The following is a 21,530-nucleotide window of genomic DNA, read 5'->3' as shown; positions in this document are numbered from 1 at the left end:
CTCCGCAGGAGACAGGGCACAAAAAGTAAGCTTTTAGGATCACATGGTGTGTACTGGCTCCTCCCCCTATGACCCTCCTCCAAGCCTCAGTTAGGTTTTTGTGCCCGTCCGAGCAGGGTGCAATCTAGGTGGCTCTCTTAAAGAGTTGCTTAGAAAAAGTTTTTAGGTTCTTTATTTTCAGTGAGTCTTGCTGGCAACAGGCTCACTGCATCGAGGGACTTAGGGGAGAGAAGTGAACTCACCAGCGTGCAGGATGGATTGGCTTCTTAGGCTACTGGACACCATTAGCTCCAGAGGGAGTCGGAACACAGGTCTCGCCCTGGGGTTCGTCCCGGAGCCGCGCCGCCGACCCCCCTTGCAGATGCTGAAGATTGAAGAGGTCCGGAACCAGGCGGCAGAAGACTTTCAGTCTTCATCAGGTAGCGCACAGCACTGCAGCTGTGCGCCATTGTTGTCAGCACACTTCACACAGCGGTCACGGAGGGTGCAGGGCGCGGGGGGGGGGGCGGCCTGGGCAGCAATGTATAATACCTGTATGGCGAAAAATACATCACATATAGCCCTTGAGGCTATATGGATGTATTTAACCCCTGCCAGATATCACAAACTCCGGAGAAGAAGCCCACCGAAAAGGGGGCGGGGCCTATTCTCCTCAGCACACAGCGCCATTTTCCCTCACAGAAATGCTGGTGGGAAGGCTCCCATGCTCTCCCCTGCACTGCACTACAGAAACATGGTTAAAACAGAGAGGGGGGGCACTGATTTGGCGATATGAATATATATTAAATGCTATAAGGGAGGAACACTTATATAAAGGTTGTCCCTGTATAATTATAGCGTTTTGGTGTGTGCTGGCAAACTCTCCCTCTGTCTCCCCAAGGGGCTAGTGGGTCCTGTCCTCTATCAGAGCATTCCCTATGTGTGTGCTGTATGTCGGTACGTGTGTGTCGACATGTATGAGGAAAATGTTGGTGAGGAGGCGGAGCAAATTGCCTGTAATGGTGATGTCACTCTCTAGGGAGTCGACACCGGAATGGATGGCTTATTTATGGAATTACGTGATAATGTCAACACGCTGCAAGCCGGTTGACGACATGAGACGGCCGGCGAACAAATTAGTACCTGTCCAGGCGTCTCAAACACCGTCAGGGGCTGTAAAACGCCCATTTACCTCAGTCGGTCGACACAGACCCAGACACGGACACTGATTTCAGTGTCGACGGTGAAGAAACAAACGTATTTTCCTTTAGGGCCACACGTTAAGGGCAATGAAGGAGGTGTTACATATTTCTGATACTACAAGTACCACAAAAAAGGGTATTATGTGGGATGTGAAAAAACTACCTGTAGTTTTTCCTGAATCAGATAAATTAAATGAAGTGTGTGAAAATTATTGGCGGTATACCCTTTCCCGCCAGAAGTTAGGGCGCGTTGGGAAACACCCCTTAGGGTGGATAAGGCGCTCACACGCTTATCAGAACAAGTGGCGGTACCATCTACAGATAGGGCCGTACTTAAGGAGCCAGCTGATAGGAGGCTGGAAAATATCCCAAAAAAGTATACACACACATGCTGGTGTTATACTGCGACCAGCGATCGCCTCAGCCTGGATGTGCAGAGCTGAGGTGGCTTGGTCGGATTCCCTGACTAAAAATATTGATACCCTTGACAGGGACAGTATTTTATTGACTATAGAGCATTTAAAGGATGCATTTCTATATATGCGAGATGCGCAGAGGGATATTTGCACTCTGGCATCAAAAGTAAATGCGATGTCCATATCTGCAAGAGATTCCAAACGGCACAAAGATGTATTGCCGTATAAAGGGGAGGAGTTATTTGGGGTCGGTCCATGGGACCTGGTGGCCACGGCAACTGCTGGAAAATCCACCGTTTTTTACCCTAAGTCACATCTCTGCAGAAAAAGACACCATCTTTTCAGCCTCAGTCCTTTCGTCCCTATAAGAGTCATATCTGTCCAGGGATAGAGGAAAGGGAAGAAGACTGCAGCAGGCAGCCCATTCCCAGGAACAGAAGCCCTCCAACGCTTCTACCAAGTTCTCAGCATGACGCTGGGACCGTACAGGACCCCTGGATCCTACAAGTAGTATCCAAGGGGTACAGATTGGAATGTCGAGACGTTTCCCCCTCGCAGGTTCCTGTAGTCTGCTGTACCAATGTCTCCCTCCGACAGGGAGGCAGTATTGAAAACAATTCACAAGCTGTATTCCCAGCAGGTGATAATAAAATTACCCCTCCTACAACAAAGAAAGGGGTATTATTCCACATTATATGGTGGTACTGAAGCCAGAAGGCTAGGTGAGACCTATTCTAAATCTGAAATATTTGAACACTTAAAGTTCAAATCCAGATGGAGTCACTCAGAGCAGTGATAGCGAACCGGGAAGAAGGGGACTATATGGTGTCCCGGGACATCAGGGATGCTTACCTCCATGTCCCAAAATTTGCTTTTCTCACCGAGGGTACCTCAGGTTCGTGGTACAGAACTGTCACTATCAGTTTCAGACGATGCCGTTGGATTGTCCACGGCACCCCGGGTCTTTACCAAGGTAATGACCGAAATGAGGATTCGTCTTCAAAGAAAATGGACGACCTCCTGATAATAACAAGGTCCAGAGAACAGTTGGAGGTCGGAGTAGCACTATCTCATGTAGTTCTACGACAACACGGGTGGATTCTAAATATTCCAAAACCGCAGTTGTTCCAACGACACGTCTGCTGGTCCTAGGGATGATTCTGGACACAGTCCAGAAAAAGGTGTTTCTCCCAGAGGAGAAAGCCAGGGAGTTATCCGAGCTAATCGGGATCCTCCTAAAACCAGGAAAAGTGTCAGTGCATCATTGCACAAGAGTCCTGGTAAAAATGGTGGCTTATTACGAAGCGATTCCATTCGGCAGATTTCACGCAAGAACTCTTCAGTGGGATCTGCTGGACAAATGGTCCGGATCGCATCTTCAGATGCATCAGGGGATAACCCTATATCCAAGGACAAGGGTGTCTCTCCTGTGGTGATTACAGAGTGCTCATCTTCTAGAGGGCCGCAGATTCGGCATTCAGGATTGGATGCTGGTGACCACGGAGGCTAGCCTGAGAGGCTGGGGAGCAGTCACACAGGGAAAAAATTTCCAGGGAGTGTGATCAAGTCTGGAGAATTCTCTCCACATAAATATACTGGAGCTAAGAGCAAATTTATAATGCTCTAAACTTAGCAAGACCTCTGCTTCAAGGTCAGCCGGTATTGATCCAGTGGGATAACATCACGGCAGTCGCCCACGTAAACAGAAAGGGCGGCACAAGAAGCAGGAGGGCAGTGGCAAAACTGCAAGGATTTTTCGCTAGGCGGAAAATCATGTGATAGCACTGTCAGCAGTGTTCATTCCGGGAGTGGACGACTGGGAAGCAGACTTCCTCAGCAGGCACGACCTCCACCCGGGAGAGTGGGAACTTCATCGGGAAGTTTTCCGCATGATTGTGAACCGTTGGGAAAGACCAAAGGTGGACATGATGGCGTCCCGCCCGAACAAAAAACGGGACAGGTATTGCGCCAGGTCACGAGACCTTCAGGCGATAGCTGTGGATGTCCTGGTAACACCGTGGGTGTAACAGTCGGTGTATGTGTTCCCTCCTCTGCTTCTCATAACCAAGGTATTGAGAATTATAAGACGTAGAGGAGTAAGAACTATACTCGTGGCTCCGGATTGGCCAAGAGGGACTTGGTACCCGGAATTTCAAGAGATGCTCACAGAGGACTAATGGCCTCGGGAACTAAGAAGGGACTTGCTTCAGCAAGTACCATGTCTGTTCCAAGACTTACCGCGGCTGCGTTTGACGGCATGGCGGTTGAACGCCGGATCCTAAGGGAAAAGGCATTCCGGAAGAGGTCATACCTACCCTGGTCAAAGCCAGGAAGGAGGTGACCGCACAACGTTATCACCACATGTGGTGAAAATATGTTGCGCGGGTGAGGCCAGGAAGGCCCCACGAAGAAATTTCAACTAGGTCGATTTCTGCACTTCCTGCAAACAGGAGTGTCTATGAGCCTCAAATTGGGGTCCATTAAGGTTCAAGTTTCGGCCCTGTAGATTTTCTTCCAGAAAGAATTGGCTTCAGTTCCTGAAGTCCAGACATTTGTCAAGGGAGTATTGCATATACAGCCCCTTTTGTGCCTCCAGTGGCACCGTGGAATCTCAACGTAGTGTTGGGATTCCTCAAATCATATTGGTTTGAACCGCTCAAATCTGTGGATTTGAAATATCTCACTTGGAAAGTGACCATGCTGTTGGCCCTGGCCTCGGCCAGGCGATTGTCAGAATTGGCGGCTTTGTCTTACAAAAGCCCATATTTGATTTTCCATTCGGACAGGGCAGAACTGCGGACTCGTCCCCAGTTTCTTCCTAAGGTGGTGTCAGCGTTTCACCTGAAACAACCTATTGTGGGCCTGCGGCTACTAGGGACTTGGAGGACTCCAAGTTGCTAGACGTTGTCAGGGCTCTGAAAATATATATATATATATATAATTCCAGGACGGCTGGAGTCAGAAAGTCTGACTCACTGCTTATATTGTATGCACCCAACAAGATGGGTGCTCCTGCTTCTAAGCAGACGATTGCTCGTTGGATTTGTAGCACAATTCAACTTGCACATTCTGTGGCAGGCTTGCCACAACCTAAATCTGTATAGAAACCTAGGGCGATCCGGCACCGGATTGACTGAGTAAGAATAATGCTAAAATTAGGAAAAAGAAACCAAATTTGGACAGTATATTTTTTACCCTTAATAAATAAGGGAGAGAAGGGGCAAAAATAGCCCTTTCAATATTGTGTATACAAATATATACGTATAAATGTTAATTCTGTCCTCGTTGGTGGTGCACCCAGAGCCAGAAAGTATGCAAACTTTGGAAAATGGGGAGAAAAAAGAAGGCTCTTGTGTGGGCGCACTCTTGTAGAAGAAGTAAATTTGATATGATAATTGAGATGAAATATTTAAAACATAACTTTTATTAGCTTTTTACGATATAAAGTTCTTCCCTGAGATCTATCCTTCTAAATGCAAGATAGAAGGCATCTTGATAAATAAAATGTTCTGGTCTCTTATCGGTAAAGAGTGTGTGGTAGGGTTGTAGACATTAATTGGTCGTACACCCGTTCCCCTTGACCAGTACAGACTTGCTGTATTAATGGAACCACGGGGTGGTCAAGACACGAAAATATATCAGGCTATACTCTTTGGCTTATAGGAGATTAGGGTAATGATCAGAAGTCACTCCTCTAAATGCAATACAGAAAATTGGCATGCACCTATCTGGATTCGAGACAATGAAAAATGGAGAAAAATGAAATGAGCATCACGGCAGTGCCAGTGACCATAGGTCTTAGAGATTACTGGATAGAAAAAAGTGGTGATACTGCTGTTGGTGTTGCTATCACATAAGTGAGGAAAATCCTAATCTACAACACCAGGTATTCACAGGTGGTCTCCCTTCCTGATACTGACCTGGCCCAACGCTGTTTAGCTTCCAAGATCAGACGAGATCGGGCGCTGGCAACGTGGTATGGTAGTAGAGAGTTTTATGTGAACACCAATGAGAGTGCACCTATTTAGGAATGTTGAAATTTAGGACCGACAGAAAAGTTATTGAAGAAGAATCGTGGAAATGTGTGGATCTGCTTTTCACGTTAGATCCGATTCCAAAATTCCCACTCACGTGGTGCAATGTACCGGAAATCGTGAATGAGAGTCCACGAAAATTGGTGATCTAAAGAAGATGAAGTTGTCAAAAATGGCACTGTTAATTACAGTCAAAGAAATCCCTGACTGCTTGTATATTATGGTTTGTCCAAACAGACAGTAATTGACAAGGAATACTGAATAAACAAGGTGAATACGAAGTCACGCTATTAACACAATTATTTGAATCTCAAGAGGAGGTTTGGAGTCTGTCAAATTATGTGCTAACATGTCAAATTCACCCAAAACTGCACACATATATATCTGTTATCCATATGCATTAACTGATAAGTCATAGGATATTAGCCTTCAGACAGGATGTTAAATGCTTAACACATGATAGGTATATGCTATTTATATTCATACATCTGTTTGCTGAGGAGGCAGAAAATAGGAAGAGATAAGAGCAAACACACTCTGAAAAATAACAGGTATATGTTAATCATATGCATTAACTGGTGAAACCTGGGATATTTGCTGCTAGATTTCAAACACAGGGCTAGATGCTAAATATATAATAATAGAGACCCCTGATCGGTTACCACTGTAATACACATTAAATGTGAGATAATCTAAAGCAGTTCTGCTGAGGTTTGCAGTGGAGGTTGCTATCCGTGGCATACAGCCACAGGATAGTGGGGCTTACGGTTTCACCAGGGAGATAAGAAAGCCAAAAAGAGCAAGAAGATAGATGTGGCTGATGCCAAGATGAGGTTGTGTCGACGAGACCCCCTTTCTGGATGCGGAAGACGCGTTTCGCCCTAAGGCTTGTTCACTTCCGGGAAGTGAACAAGCCTTAGGGCGAAACGCGTCTTCCGCATCCAGAAAGGGGGTCTCGTCGACACAACCTCATCTTGGCATCAGCCACATCTATCTTCTTGCTCTTTTTGGCTTTCTTATCTCCCTGGTGAAACCGTAAGCCCCACTATCCTGTGGCTGTATGCCACGGATAGCAACCTCCACTGCAAACCTCAGCAGAACTGCTTTAGATTATCTCACATTTAATGTGTATTACAGTGGTAACCGATCAGGGGTCTCTATTATTATATATTTAGCATCTAGCCCTGTGTTTGAAATCTAGCAGCAAATATCCCAGGTTTCACCAGTTAATGCATATGATTAACATATACCTGTTATTTTTCAGAGTGTGTTTGCTCTTATCTCTTCCTATTTTCTGCCTCCTCAGCAAACAGATGTATGAATATAAATAGCATATACCTATCATGTGTTAAGCATTTAACATCCTGTCTGAAGGCTAATATCCTATGACTTATCAGTTAATGCATATGGATAACAGATATATATGTGTGCAGTTTTGGGTGAATTTGACATGTTAGCACATAATTTGACAGACTCCAAACCTCCTCTTGAGATTCAAATAATTGTGTTAATAGCGTGACTTCGTATTCACCTTGTTTATTCAGTATTCCTTGTCAATTACTGTCTGTTTGGACAAACCATAATATACAAGCAGTCAGGGATTTCTTTGACTGTAATTAACAGTGCCATTTTTGACAACTTCATCTTCTTTAGATCACCAATTTTCGTGGACTCTCATTCACGATTTCCGGTACATTGCACCACGTGAGTGGGAATTTTGGAATCGGATCTAACGTGAAAAGCAGATCCACACATTTCCACGATTCTTCTTCAATAACTTTTCTGTCGGTCCTAAATTTCAACATTCCTAAATAGGTGCACTCTCATTGGTGTTCACATAAAACTCTCTACTACCATACCACGTTGCCAGCGCCCGATCTCGTCTGATCTTGGAAGCTAAACAGCGTTGGGCCAGGTCAGTATCAGGAAGGGAGACCACCTGTGAATACCTGGTGTTGTAGATTAGGATTTTCCTCACTTATGTGATAGCAACACCAACAGCAGTATCACCACTTTTTTCTATCCAGTAATCTCTAAGACCTATGGTCACTGGCACTGCCGTGATGCTCATTTCATTTTTCTCCATTTTTCATTGTCTCGAATCCAGATAGGTGCATGCCAATTTTCTGTATTGCATTTAGAGGAGTGACTTCTGATCATTACCCTAATCTCCTATAAGCCAAAGAGTATAGCCTGATATATTTTCGTGTCTTGACCACCCCGTGGTTCCATTAATACAGCAAGTCTGTACTGGTCAAGGGGAACGGGTGTACGACCAATTAATGTCTACAACCCTACCACACACTCTTTACCGATAAGAGACCAGAACATTTTATTTATCAAGATGCCTTCTATCTTGCATTTAGAAGGATAGATCTCAGGGAAGAACTTTATATCGTAAAAAGCTAATAAAAGTTATGTTTTAAATATTTCATCTCAATTATCATATCAAATTTACTTCTTCTACAAGAGTGCGCCCACACAAGAGCCTTCTTTTTTCTCCCCATTTTCCAAAGTTCACAACCTAAATCTGTCAAGGCCCATTCCACAAGGAAAGGGGGCTCATCCTGGGCGGCTGCCCGAGGAGTCTCGGCATTACAACTCTGCCGAGCTGCTACTTGGTCAGGGGCAAACACGTTTGCAAAATTCTACAAATTTGATACCCTGGCTGAGGAGGACCTTGAGTTCTCTCATTCGGTGCTGCAGAGTCATCCGCACTCTCCCGCCCGTTTGGGAGCTTTGGTATAATCCCCATGGTCCTGACGGAGTCCCCAGCATCCACTTAGGACGTTAGAGAAAATAAGAATTTACTTACCGATAATTCTATTTCTCGTAGTCCGTAGTGGATGCTGGGCGCCCATCCCAAGTGCGGATTGTCTGCAATACTTGTACATAGTTATTGTTACAAAAAAATCGGGTTGTTATTTGTTGTGAGCCGTCTGTTCAGAGGCTCCTACGTTTGTCATACTGTTAACTGGGTTCAGATCACAAGTTATACGGTGTGATTGGTGTGGCTGGTATGAGTCTTACCCGGGGTTCAATATCCTTCCTTATTGTGTACGCTCGTCCGGGCACAGTACCTAACTGAGGCTTGGAGGAGGGTCATAGGGGGAGGAGCCAGTACACACCATGTGATCCTAAAAGCTTACTTTTTGTGCCCTGTCTCCTGCGGAGCCGCTATTCCCCATGGTCCTGACGGAGTCCCCAGCATCCACTACGGACTACGAGAAATAGAATTATCGGTAAGTAAATTCTTATTTATTTATTTTTTACAGACGTGATACTGACGCATCAACAGCAGGGGGAGTTTCCCAGACCTTGCGCCCCTCATGAGCAAAAGGAAAGGCGGCCACCCATTTTTTTGACACTTGGAATTTCTTGTCAGGAGTAGCCCATGGCTCCCTGAAAAGATCATACAGTTCCTTTGAGTCAGGAAATGTGACCTGCGCCTTTTTCTGTGCAGAGAAAAGGATTGCTGCACATCTGTCTCATTCCCAGGAACATCACTTATTGCACTAAGTGAGTGTACACCCTGTGCAGCAGAGGAATCCTCTAACTCCGTATTAGATTCCAGCTTCTCCCCTCTTCCAACTCTGGCAACTCCTCCTCGAATTCTGAGAGGATATCAGGAAACCCCCTTTTTTGGGGTAAAGGATTAGGGAGAGGAGAAACATGTCTGCTGTCTGCCCTTTCTTTTGTCAGAGCAGCCATAGACTGTTGTTACTGCTGCCTTTCCTGTCTGGCAGTAGTTAACTCATTTGACATGTCAGCCATCATAGTTTTAATAGAACTGAGCCAATCTGGCTCCTGCCAATCACCCCCAGAAGCCACACTACGTTGTGAAGGCTGACTGCATTGTTCACACATGAGATAATCTGCAGGGAAGAGGGAAAACCTGGTGTGACAAATAGTGCACACAACTCCTTTTTTGACCATGCTGACAGAGGACATTTACATACAGAGACACCGATACAAGCAAGCCTGCTTAGCCCAGTATGTGTGGAGAGACTCAGAGAGGAAGAACCAGTGCACAGCCTGAAACTAACAATTGTACAGTTAGAAAAGAGGTAATTTGGTGTACTGTGCGTGAGGAGCCTAATATAAGGGTCTCACAGCGGGCTCTCCCCCTTAACTACACCCCTGTAAGTGTCTGGCCGTGGAGAATCACTTGGAGGAGCTGGCAGTCCTGCAGCAATGGCGCTGGAGCTGCATGTATATTTATACTGGCAAAAGTCCCCAATGTGTGTAAAATGAGGTACAAGCGCCTATTTTCACAACCACTGGCCAGTGTACACGGGGGGCTATGGGATCACCCCAAGGGGAGTCCGTATGCCCGCCCCGCCTTCACGCCACACGTAGAAGCGGGGTCCCAGGTTGTCGCACACCACTCTGCCAACCTTCAGGCTCTATACTGGGGGTGTGCTGCGGGTGTGTGCGCGTGAGCGCAATGCCTGCGGTACACTGACCTTCAGGACTGTTGTCCTGTTAGCGGGATCCGATTCAGCACTTCCAGGAGGCCGGTGTCTGTCCCCCCCTTCCCCAGTGTCCCTCTGTGCATATAAGCTATTGCCCAATAGCTTACCTGAAAATAAACATTAAAATAAACTGAAGAAAAACTATCTGGCACTCCAGAGTGTGCATCCTCTCCTGAGGGCACATTTTTCTGAGCTGTGAGGGAGGGAATAGAGGGAAGGAGTGAGCACACCCTGTTGAAGAAATTTAAAATGCATTGGCTCCTTTGGACTCCATCTATACCCCATTGTGTTAAGTGTCCCCAGTATCCATTATGAATGATAGAGAAATTACTTTGCTTCTATAATCTTCATCCCTCTGAAATAAGTTTTTTAGTGCAAAACTGTTCTTCATTTATATAGCACACGCATATTTTGCAGCACTTCTCCATTGGAAACCTTTAAAATAATACTAGAGTGCCCTGCTCACAAACTTAAAAACTATGTAAATCGTAGTTGCTGCCTATGGGCATCTTCACTTTAATCAGCAGGATACATTTATTTCTCTGACGTCCTAGTGGATGCTGGGAACTCCGTAAGGACCATGGGGAATAGCGGCTCCGCAGGAGACTGGGCACAAAAGTAAAGCTTTAGGACTACCTGGTGTGCACTGGCTCCTCCCCCTATGACCCTCCTCCAAGCCTCAGTTAGATTTTTGTGCCCGACCGAGCAGGGTGCAATCTAGGGGGCTCTCCTGAGCTTCTTAGAAAAAGTTAGTTTTAGGTTTCTTATTTTCAGTGAGACCTGCTGGCAACAGGCTCACTGCATCGAGGGACTAAGGGGAGAAGAAGCGAACCTGCCTGCTTGCAGCCAGCTTGGGCTTCTTAGGCTACTGGACACCATTAGCTCCAGAGGGACCGAACACAGGCCCAGCCTCGGAGTCCGGTCCCAGAGCCGCGCCGCCGGCCCCCTTACAGAGCCAGAAGCAAGAAGAGGTCCGGAAAATCGGCGGCAGAAGACATCAGTCTTCAACAAGGTAGCGCACAGCACTGGAGCTGTGCGCCATTGCTCCTCAGGCACACTTCACACTCCGGTCACTGAGGGTGCAGGGCGCTAGGGGGGGGGGCGCCCTGAGCAGCAATAAAAACACCTTGGCTGGCGAAAATACATCACATATAACCCCCAGGGCTATATGGATGTATTTTAACCCCTGCCAGAATACAGCAAAACGCGGGAGAAAAGTCCGCCGAGAAGGGGGCGGAGCCTATCTCCTCAGCACACTGGCGCCATTTTCCCTCACAGCTCCGCTGGAAGGACGTCTCCCTGACTCTCCCCTGCAGTCCTGCACTACAGAAAAGGGTAAAAAAGAGAGGGGGGGCACTAATTTGGCGCAGTTTGATAATATCAGCAGCTATAAGGGGAAAACACATTATATAGTGGTATCCCTATATATATGTGTATATATATATATATATATATATATATATATATATATATATATATATATATATATATATATATATATATATAGCGCGCTCTGGTGTGTGCTGGCATACTCTCCCTCTGTCTCCCCAAAGGGCTAGTGGGGTCCTGTCCTCTATCAGAGCATTCCCTGTGTGTGTGCTGTGTGTCGGTACGATTGTGTCGACATGTTTAAGGAGGAAAATGATGTGGAGGCGGAGCAATTGCCTGTAATAGAGATGTCACCCCCTAGGGAGTCGACACCTGAGTGGATGGGCTTATGGAAGGAATTACGTGACCGTGTCAGCTCTTTACAAAAGACGGTTGATGACATGAGGCAGCCGGCTACTCAGCTTGTGCCTGTCCAGGCGTCTCAAAGGCCATCAGGGGCTCTAAAACGCCCGTTACCTCAGATGGCAGACACAGATGCCGACACGGATACTGACTCCAGTGTCGACGATGAAGAGACGAATGTGACTTCCAGTAGGGCCACACGTTACATGATTGAGGCAATGAAAAATGTTTTACATATTTCTGATAATACAAGTACCACTAAAAAGGGTATTATGTTTGGTGAGAAAAAACTGCCTGTAGTTTTTCCTGCATCTGAGGAATTAAATGAAGCGTGGGTTTCCCCCGATAAAAAACTGATAATTCCAATAAGGTTATTGGCATCATACCCTTTCCCGCCAGAGGATAGGGCACGTTGGGAAACACCCCCTAGGGTGGATAAAGCGCTCACACGCTTGTCTAAACAGGTGGCGCTACCCTCTCCTGAGACGGCCGCCCTTAAGGAACCTGCTGACAGAAAGCAGGAGAATATCCTAAAAATAAGAATTTACTTACCGATAATTCTATTTCTCGGAGTCCGTAGTGGATGCTGGGGTTCCTGAAAGGACCATGGGGAATAGCGGCTCCGCAGGAGACAGGGCACAAAAAGTAAAGCTTTAGGATCAGGTGGTGTGCACTGGCTCCTCCCCCTATGACCCTCCTCCAAGCCTCAGTTAGGATACTGTGCCCGGACGAGCGTACACAATAAGGAAGGATTTATGAATCCCGGGTAAGACTCATACCAGCCACACCAATCACACTGTACAACCTGTGATCTGAACCCAGTTAACAGTATAACAGCGGAGCCTCTGAAAGATGGCTCACAACAATAATAACCCGATTTTTGTAACTATGTACAAGTATTGCAGATAATCCGCACTTGGGATGGGCGCCCAGCATCCACTACGGACTCCGAGAAATAGAATTATCGGTAAGTAAATTCTTATTTTCTCTATCGTCCTAGTGGATGCTGGGGTTCCTGAAAGGACCATGGGGATTATACCAAAGCTCCCAAACGGGCGGGAGAGTGCGGATGACTCTGCAGCACCGAATGAGAGAACTCCAGGTCCTCCTTAGCCAGGTTATCAAATTTGTAGGATTTTACAAACGTGTTTGCCCCTGACTAAATAGCCGCTCGGCAAAGTTGTAAAGCCGAGACCCCTCGGGCAGCCGCCCAAGATGAGCCCACCTTCCTTGTGGAATGGGCATTTACATATTTTGGCTGTGGCAGGCCTGCCACAGAATGTGCAAGCTGAATTGTATTACACATCCAACTAGCAAAAGTCTGCTTAGAAGCAAGAGCACCCAGTTTGTTGGGTGCATACAGGATAACAGCAAGTCAGTTTTCCTGACTCCAGCCGTCCTGGAACCTATATTTTCAGGGCCCTGACCACATCTAGCAACTTGGAGTCCTCCAAGTCCCTAGTAGGCGCAAGACACCACAATAAGCTGGTTCAGGTGAAACACTGACACCACCTTAGGGAGAGAACTGGGGACGAGTCCGCAGCTCTGCCCTGTCCGAATGGACAAACAGATATGGGCTTTTTTGAGAAAAAAACCACCAATTTGACACTCGCCTGGTCCAGGCCAGGTCCAAGAGCATGTTCACTTTTCATGTGAGATGCTTCAAATCCACACATTTGACTGGTTTTAAACCAATGTGTTTTGAGGAATCCCAGAACTACGTTGAGATCCCACAGTGCCACTGGAGGCACAAAAGGGGGTTGTATATGCAATACTCCCTTGACAAACTTCTGGACTTCAGGAACTGAAGCCAATTCTTTCTGGAAGAAAAATCGACAGGGCCGAAATTTGAACCTTAATGGACCCCAATTTGAGGCCCATAGACACTCCTGTTTGCAGGAAATGCAGGAATCGACCGAGTTGAAATTTCTTCGTGGGGCCTTCCTGGCCTCACACCACGCAACATATTTTCGCCACATGTGGTGATAATGTTGTGCGGTCACCTCCTTTCTGGCTTTGACCAGGGTAGGAATGACCTCTTCCTGAATGCCTTTTCCCTTAGGATCCGGCGTTCCACCGCCATGCCGTCAAACGCAGCTGCGGTAAGTCTTGGAACAGACATGGTACTTGCTGAAACAAGTCCCTTCTTAGCGGCAGAGGCCATAAGTCCTCTGTGAGCATCTCTTGAAGTTCCGGGTGCCAAGTCCTTCTTGGCCAATCCGGAGCCATGAGTATAGTTCTTACTCCTCTACGTCTTATAATTCTCAGTACCTTAGGTATGAAAAGCAGAGGATGGAACACATACACCGACTGGTACACCCACGGTGTTACCAGAACGTCCACAGCTATTGCCTGAGGGTCTCTTAACCTGGCGCAATACCTGTCCCGTTTTTTGTTCAGACGGGACGCCATCATGTCCACCTTTGGTAATTCCCAACGGTTTACAATCATGTGGAAAACTTCCCCATGAAGTTCCCACTCTGCCGGGTGGAGATCGTGCCTACTGAGGAAGTCTGCTTCCCAGTTTCCATTCCCGGAATGAAACACTGCTGACAGTGCTATCACATGATTTTCCGCCCAGCGAAAAGTCCTTGCAGTTTTTGCCACTGCCCTCCTGCTTCTTGTGCCGCCCTGTCTATTTACGTGGGCGACTGCCGTGATGTTTTATCCCACTGGATCAATACCGGCTGACCTTGAAGCAGAGGTCTTGCTAAGCTTAGAGCATTATAAATTTACCCTTAGCTATATTTATGTGGAGAAAAGTCTCCAGACTTGATCACACTCCCTGGAAATTTTTTCCTTGTGTGACTGCTCCCCAGCCTCTCGGGCTGGCCTCCGTGGTCACCAACATCCAAAACTGAATGCCGAATCTGCGGCCCTCTAGAAGATGAGCACTCTGTAACCACCACAGGAGAGACACCCTTGTCCTTGGATATAGGGTTATCCGCTGATGCATCTGAAGATGCGATCCGGACCATTTGTCCAGCAGATCCCACTGAAAAGTTCTTGCATGAAATCTGCCGACTGGAATTGCTTCGAAGGAAGTCACCATTTTTTTACCATGGCCCTTGTGCAATGATGCACTGATTTTAGGAGGTTCCTGACTAGCTCGGATAACTCCCTGGCTTTCTCTTCCGGGAGAAACACCTTTTTCTGGACTGTGTCCAGAATCATCCCTAAGCACAGGAGAATTGTTGTCGGGATCAGCTGCGATTTTGGAATATTTAGAATCCACCCCTGCTGTTGTAACAGTATCCGAGATAGTGCTACTCCGACCTCCAACTGTTCCCTGGACTTTGCCCTTATCAGGAGATCGTCCAAGTAAGGGATAATTAAGACGCCTTTTCTTCGAAGAAGAACCATCATTTCGGCCATTACCTTGGTAAAGACCCGGGGTGCCGTGGACAATCCAAACGGCAGCGTCTGAAACTGATAGTGACAGTTCTGTACCACGAACCTGAGGTACCCTTAGTGATAAGGGCAAATTTGGGACATGGAGGTAAGCATCCCTGATGTCTCGGGACACCATATAGTCCCCTTCTTCCCGGTTCGTTATCACTGCTCTGAGTGACTCCATCTTGATTTGAACCTTTGTAAGTGTTCAAATTTTTTTAGATTTAGAATAGGTGTCACCTAGCCTTCTGGCTTCAGTACCACAATATAGTGTGGAATAATACCCCTTTTCTTGTTGTAGGAGGGGTAATTTTATTATCACCTGCTGGGAATACAGCTCGTGAATTGTTTCCCATACTGCCTCCTTGTCGGAGGGAGACCTTGGTAAAGCAGACTTCAGGAGCCTGCGCAGGGGAAACGTCTCGACATTCCAATCTGTACCCCTGGGATACTACTTGTAGGATCCAGGGGTCCTGTACGGTCTCAGCGTCATGCTGAGAGCTTGTCAGAAGCGGTGGAACGCTTCTGTTCCTGGGAATGGGCTGCCTGCTGCAGTCTTCTTCCCTTTCCTCTATCCCTGGGCAGATATGACTCTTATAGGGACGAAAGGACTGAAGCTGAAAAGACGGTGTCTTTTTCTGCAGAGATGTGACTTAAAGTAAAAAACGGTGGATTTTCCAGCAGTTGCCGTGGCCACCAGGTCCGATGGACCGACCCCAAATAACTCCTCTTCCTTTATACGGCAATACACCTTTGTGCCGTTTGGAATCTGCATCACCTGACCACTGTCGTGTCCATAAACATCTTCTGGCAGATATGGACATCGCACTTACTCTTGATGCCAGAGTGCAAAAATCCCTCTGTGCATCTCGCATATATAGAAATGCATCCTTTAAATGCTCTATAGTCAATAAAATACTGTCCCTGTCAAGGGTATCAATATTTTTAGTCAGGGAATCCGACCAAGCCACCCCAGCTCTGCACATCCAGGCTGAGGCGATCGCTGGTCGCAGTATAACACCAGTATGTGTGTATATACTTTTTATGATATTTTCCAGCCTCCTGTCAGCTGGCTCCTTGAGGACGGCCCTATCTATAGACGGTACCGCCACTTGTTCTGATAAGCGTGTGAGCGCCTTATCCACCCTAAGGGGTGTTTCCCAACACGCCCTAACTTCTGGCGGGAAAGGGTATACCGCCCATATTTTCTATCGGGGGGAACCCACGCATCATCACACACTTCATTTAATTTATCTGATTCAGGAAAAACTACGGTAGTTTTTTCACATCCCACATAATACCCTCTTTTGTGGTACTTGTAGTATCAGAAATATGTAACACCTCCTTCATTGCCCTTAACGTGTGGCCCTAATAAGGAATACGTTTGTTTATTCACCGTCGACACTGGATTCAGTGTCCCTGTCTGTGTCTGTGTCGACCGACTAAAGTAAACGGGCGTTTTAAAACCCCTGACGGTGTTTTTGAGACGTCTGGACCGGTACTAATTGTTTGTCGGCCGTCTCATGTCGTCAACCGACCTTGCCGCGTGTTGACATTATCACGTAATTCCCTAAATAAGCCATCCATTCCGGTGTCGACTCCCTAGAGAGTGACATCACCATTACAGGCAATTGCTCCGCCTCCTCACCAACATCGTCCTCATACATGTCGACACACACGTACCGACACACAGCACACACACAGGGAATGCTCTGATAGAGGACAGGACCTACTAGCCCTTTGGAGAGACAGAGGGAGAGTTTGCCAGCACACACCAAAAACGCTATAATTATATAGGGACAACCTTATATAAGTGTTTTCCCTTATAGCATCTTTTTTATATATTTCTAACGCCAAATTAGTGCCCCCCCCCTCTCTGTTTTAACCCTGTTTCTGTAGTGCAGTGCAGGGGAGAGCCTGGGAGCCTTCCCTCCAGCCTTTCTGTGAGGGAAAATGGCGCTGTGTGCTGAGGAGATAGGCCCCGCCCCTTTTTCGGCGGCCTCGTCTCCCGCTCTTAACGGATTCTGGCAGGGGTTAAATATCTCCATATAGCCCCCGGAGGCTATATGTGAGGTATTTTTAGCCAAAAATAGGTTTTCATTGCCTCCCAGGGCGCCCCCCTTCCAGCGCCCTGCACCCTCAGTGACTGCCGTGTGAAGTGTGCTGAGAGGAAATGGCGCACAGCTGCAGTGCTGTGCGCTACCTTTAGAAGACTGAGGAGTCTTCATGCCGCCGATTCTGGACCTTCTTCTTGTTTCAGCATCTGCAAGGGGGCCGGCGGCGAGGCTCCGGTGACCATCCAGGCTGTACCTGTGATCGTCCCTCTGGAGCTAATGTCCAGTAGCCAAAGAAGCCAATCCATCCTGCACGCAGGTGAGTTCACTTCTTCTCCCCTAAGTCCCTCGTTGCAGTGATCCTGTTGCCAGCAGGACTCACTGTAAAATAAAAAACCTAAGCTAAACTTTTCTAAGCAGCTCTTTAGGAGAGCCACCTAGATTGCACCCTTCTCGGCCGGGCACAAAAATCTAACTGAGGCTTGGAGGAGGGTCATAGGGGGAGGAGCCAGTGCACACCACCTGATCCTAAAGCTTTACTTTTTGTGCCCTGTCTCCTGCGGAGCCGCTATTCCCCATGGTCCTTTCAGGAACCCCAGCATCCACTAGGACGATAGAGAAATGTATATACACTCACACGGGAGTTATACTGCGACCAGCAATCGCCTCAGCCTGGATGTGCAGTGCTGGGGTGGCTTGGTCGGATTCCCTGACTGACAATATTGATACCCTAGACAGGGACAGTATATTACTGACTATAGACCATTTAAAAGATGCATTTCTATATATGCGTGATGCACAGAGGGATATCTGCCGACTGGCATCAAGAGTAAGTGCGCTGTCCATTTCTGCCAGAAGAGGGTTATGGACGCGGCAGTGGTCAGGTGATGCGGATTCCAAAAGGCATATGGAAGTATTGCCTTATAAAGGGGAGGAGTTATTTGGGGTAGGTCTATCAGACCTGGTAGCCACGGCAACTGCTGGGAAATCCAAATTTTTACCCCAGGTAGCCTCTCAACATAAGAAGACGCCGTATTATCAGGCGCAATCCTTTCGGCCCCATAAGGGCAAGCGAGCAAAAGGCTCCTCATTTCTGCCCCGTGGCAGGGGGAGAGGGAAAAGGCTGCAGCAAACAGCCAGTTCCCAGGAACAGAAGCCCTCTCCCGCCTCTGCCAAGTCCTCAGCATGACGCTGGGGCTTTACAAGCGGACTCAGGCACGGTGGGGGCCCGTCTCAAGAATTTCAGCGCGCAGTGGGCTCACTCACAAGTGGACCCCTGGATCCTTCAGGTGGTATCTCAGGGGTACAAATTGGAATTCGAGACGTTTCCCCCTAGCCGTTTCCTAAAGTCTGCTCTACCGACGTCTCACTCCGACAGGGAGGCGGTATTGGAAGCCATTCACAAGCTGTATTCCCAGCAGGTGATAATCAAGGTACCCCTCCTGCAACAGGGAAAGGGGTATTATTCCACGCTGTTTGTGGTACCGAAGCCGGACGGCTCGGTGAGACCTATTTTAAATCTAAAATCCTTGAACACTTACATACAGAGGTTCAAATTCAAGATGGAGTCACTCAGAGCGGTGATTGCGAACCTGGAAGAAGGGGATTATATGGTGTCTCTGGACATCAAGGATGCTTACCTCCCATGTCCCAATTTACCCTTCTCACCAAGGGTACCTCAGGTTTGTGGTACAGAACTGTCACTATCAGTTTCAGACGCTGCCGTTTGGATTGTCCACGGCACCCTGGGTCTTTACCAAAGTAATGGCCGAAATGATGATACTCCTTCGAAGGAAGGGAGTTTTAGTTATCCCTTACTTGGACGATCTCCTGATAAGGGCAAGATCCAGGGAACAGTTGGAAGTCGGGGTAGCACTATCTCAGGTAGTGTTGCGGCAGCACGGTTGGATTCTCAATATTCCAAAATCGCAGCTGATCCCGACGACGCGTCTTCTATTCCTAGGGATGATCCTGGACACAGTCCAGAAAAAGGTGTTTCTCACGGAGGAGAAAGCCAGGGAGTTATCCGAGCTAGTCAGAAACCTCCTAAAACCAGGCCAAGTTTCAGTGCATCAATGCACAAGGGTCCTGGGAAAAATGGTGGCTTCCTACGAAGCAATCCCATTCGGCAGATTCCACGCAAGAACTTTCCAGTGGGACCTGCTGGACAAATGGTCCGGATCGCATCTTCAGATGCATCAGCGGATAACCCTGTCACCAAAGACAAGGGTGTCTCTCCTGTGGTGGTTACAGAGTGCTCATCTTCTAGAGGGCCGCAGATTCGGCATTCAGGACTGGGTCCTGGTGACCACGGATGCCAGCCTGCGAGGCTGGGGAGCAGTCACACAGGGAAGGAGTTTCCAGGGCTTGTGGTCAAGCCTGGAGACATCACTTCACATAAATATCCTGGAGCTAAGGGCCATTTACAATGCTCTAAGCCTAGCAAGACCGCTGCTTCAAGGTCAGCCGGTGCTGATCCAGTCAGACAACATCACGGCAGTCGCCCACGTAAACAGACAGGGCGGCACAAGAAGCAGGAGGGCAATGGCAGAAGCTGCAAGGATTCTTCGCTGGGCGGAAAATCATGTGTTAGCACTGTCAGCAGTGTTCATTCCGGGAGTGGACAACTGGGAAGTAGACTTCCTCAGCAGGCACGACCTACACCCGGGAGAGTGGGGACTTCACCCAGAAGTCTTCCACATGATTGTGAACCGTTGGGAAAAACCAAAGGTGGACATGATGGCGTCCCGCCTCAACAAAAAACTAGACAGGTATTGCGCCAGGTCAAGGGACCCTCAGGCAATAGCTGTGGACGCTCTGGTAACACCGTGGGTGTACCAGTCAGTGTATGTGTTCCCTCCTCTGCCTCTCATACCCAAGGTACTGAGAATTATAAGACGGAGAGGAGTAAGAACTATACTCGTGGCTCCGGATTGGCCAAGAAGGACTTGGTACCCGGAACTTCAAGAGATGCTCACAGAGGACCCGTGGCCTCTACCTCTAAGAAGGGACCTGCTCCAGCAAGGACCCTGTCTGTTCCAAGACTTACCGCGGCTGCGTTTGACGGCATGGCGGTTGAACGCCGGATCCTGAAGGAAAAAGGCATTCCAGATGAAGTCATCCCTACTTTGATTAAAGCCAGAAAGGATGTAACCGCAAAGCATTATCATCGCATTTGGCGTAAATATGTTGCGTGGTGCGAGGCCAGGAAGGCCCCTACAGAGGAATTTCAACTGGGTCGATTCCTGCATTTCCTGCAAACAGGAGTGTCTATGGGCCTAAAATTGGGGTCCATTAAGGTTCAAATTTCGGCCCTGTCGATTTTCTTCCAGAAAGAACTGGCTTCAGTTCCTGAAGTTCAGACGTTTGTCAAGGGGGTACTGCATATACAGCCTCCTTTTGTGCCTCCAGTGGCACCTTGGGATCTCAATGTAGTTTTGGGGTTCCTAAAATCACATCATACGGACAGGGCAGAATTGAGGACTCGTCCTCAATTTCTCCCTAAGGTGGTTTCAGCGTTTCACCTGAACCAGCCTATTGTGGTACCTGCGGCTACTAGGGACTTGGAGGACTCCAAGTTGCTGGACGTAGTCAGGGCCCTGAAAATATGTTTCCAGGACGGCTGGAGTCAGAAAATCTGACTCGCTGTTTATCCTGTATGCACCCAACAAGCTGGGTGCTCCTGCTTCTAAGCAGACTATTGCTCGTTGGATTTGTAGTACAATTCAGCTTGCACATTCTGTGGCAGGCCTGCCACAGCCAAAATCTATAAAAGCCCATTCCACAAGGAAGGTGGGCTCATCTTGGGCGGCTGCCCGAGGGGTCTCGGCTTTACAACTTTGCCGAGCAGCTACTTGGTCAGGGGCAAACACGTTTGCTAAATTCTACAAATTTGATACCCTGGCTGAGGAGGACCTGGAGTTCTCTCATTCGGTGCTGCAGAGTCATCCGCACTCTCCCGCCCGTTTGGGAGCTTTGGTATAATCCCCATGGTCCTTACGGAGTTCCCAGCATCCACTAGGACGTCAGAGAAAATAAGAATTTACTTACCGATAATTCTATTTCTCGTAGTCTGTAGTGGATGCTGGACGCCCATCCCAAGTGCGGATTGTCTGCAATACTTGTACATAGTTATTGTTAACTAAATCGGGTTATTGTTGTTGTGAGCCATCTATTCAGAGGCTCCTCTATTATCATGCTGTTAACTGGGTTCATATCACAAGTTGTACGGTGTGATTGGTGTGGC

The 21,530-nt window shown here is 47.7% G+C and overlaps 1 protein-coding gene and 2 pseudogenes across 2 annotated transcripts in view; 2 read left to right on the top strand and 1 right to left on the bottom strand.

The window, feature by feature from the left end:
* The window catches only part of PES1 (pescadillo ribosomal biogenesis factor 1), a 79,068-nt gene that overhangs the window by 24,268 nt on the left and 33,270 nt on the right, over positions 1-21,530 (top strand). The window lies entirely within an intron of this gene.
* Positions 5,469-5,587, bottom strand: LOC134933191 (5S ribosomal RNA; annotated as a pseudogene).
* On the top strand, positions 7,477-7,595 carry LOC134933185 (5S ribosomal RNA; annotated as a pseudogene).

Source organism: Pseudophryne corroboree, chromosome 1 (assembly GCF_028390025.1).
Source record: "Pseudophryne corroboree isolate aPseCor3 chromosome 1, aPseCor3.hap2, whole genome shotgun sequence".
NCBI lineage: Eukaryota > Metazoa > Chordata > Amphibia > Anura > Myobatrachidae > Pseudophryne > Pseudophryne corroboree.
This window is presented reverse-complemented; position numbering and strand designations above follow the sequence as displayed.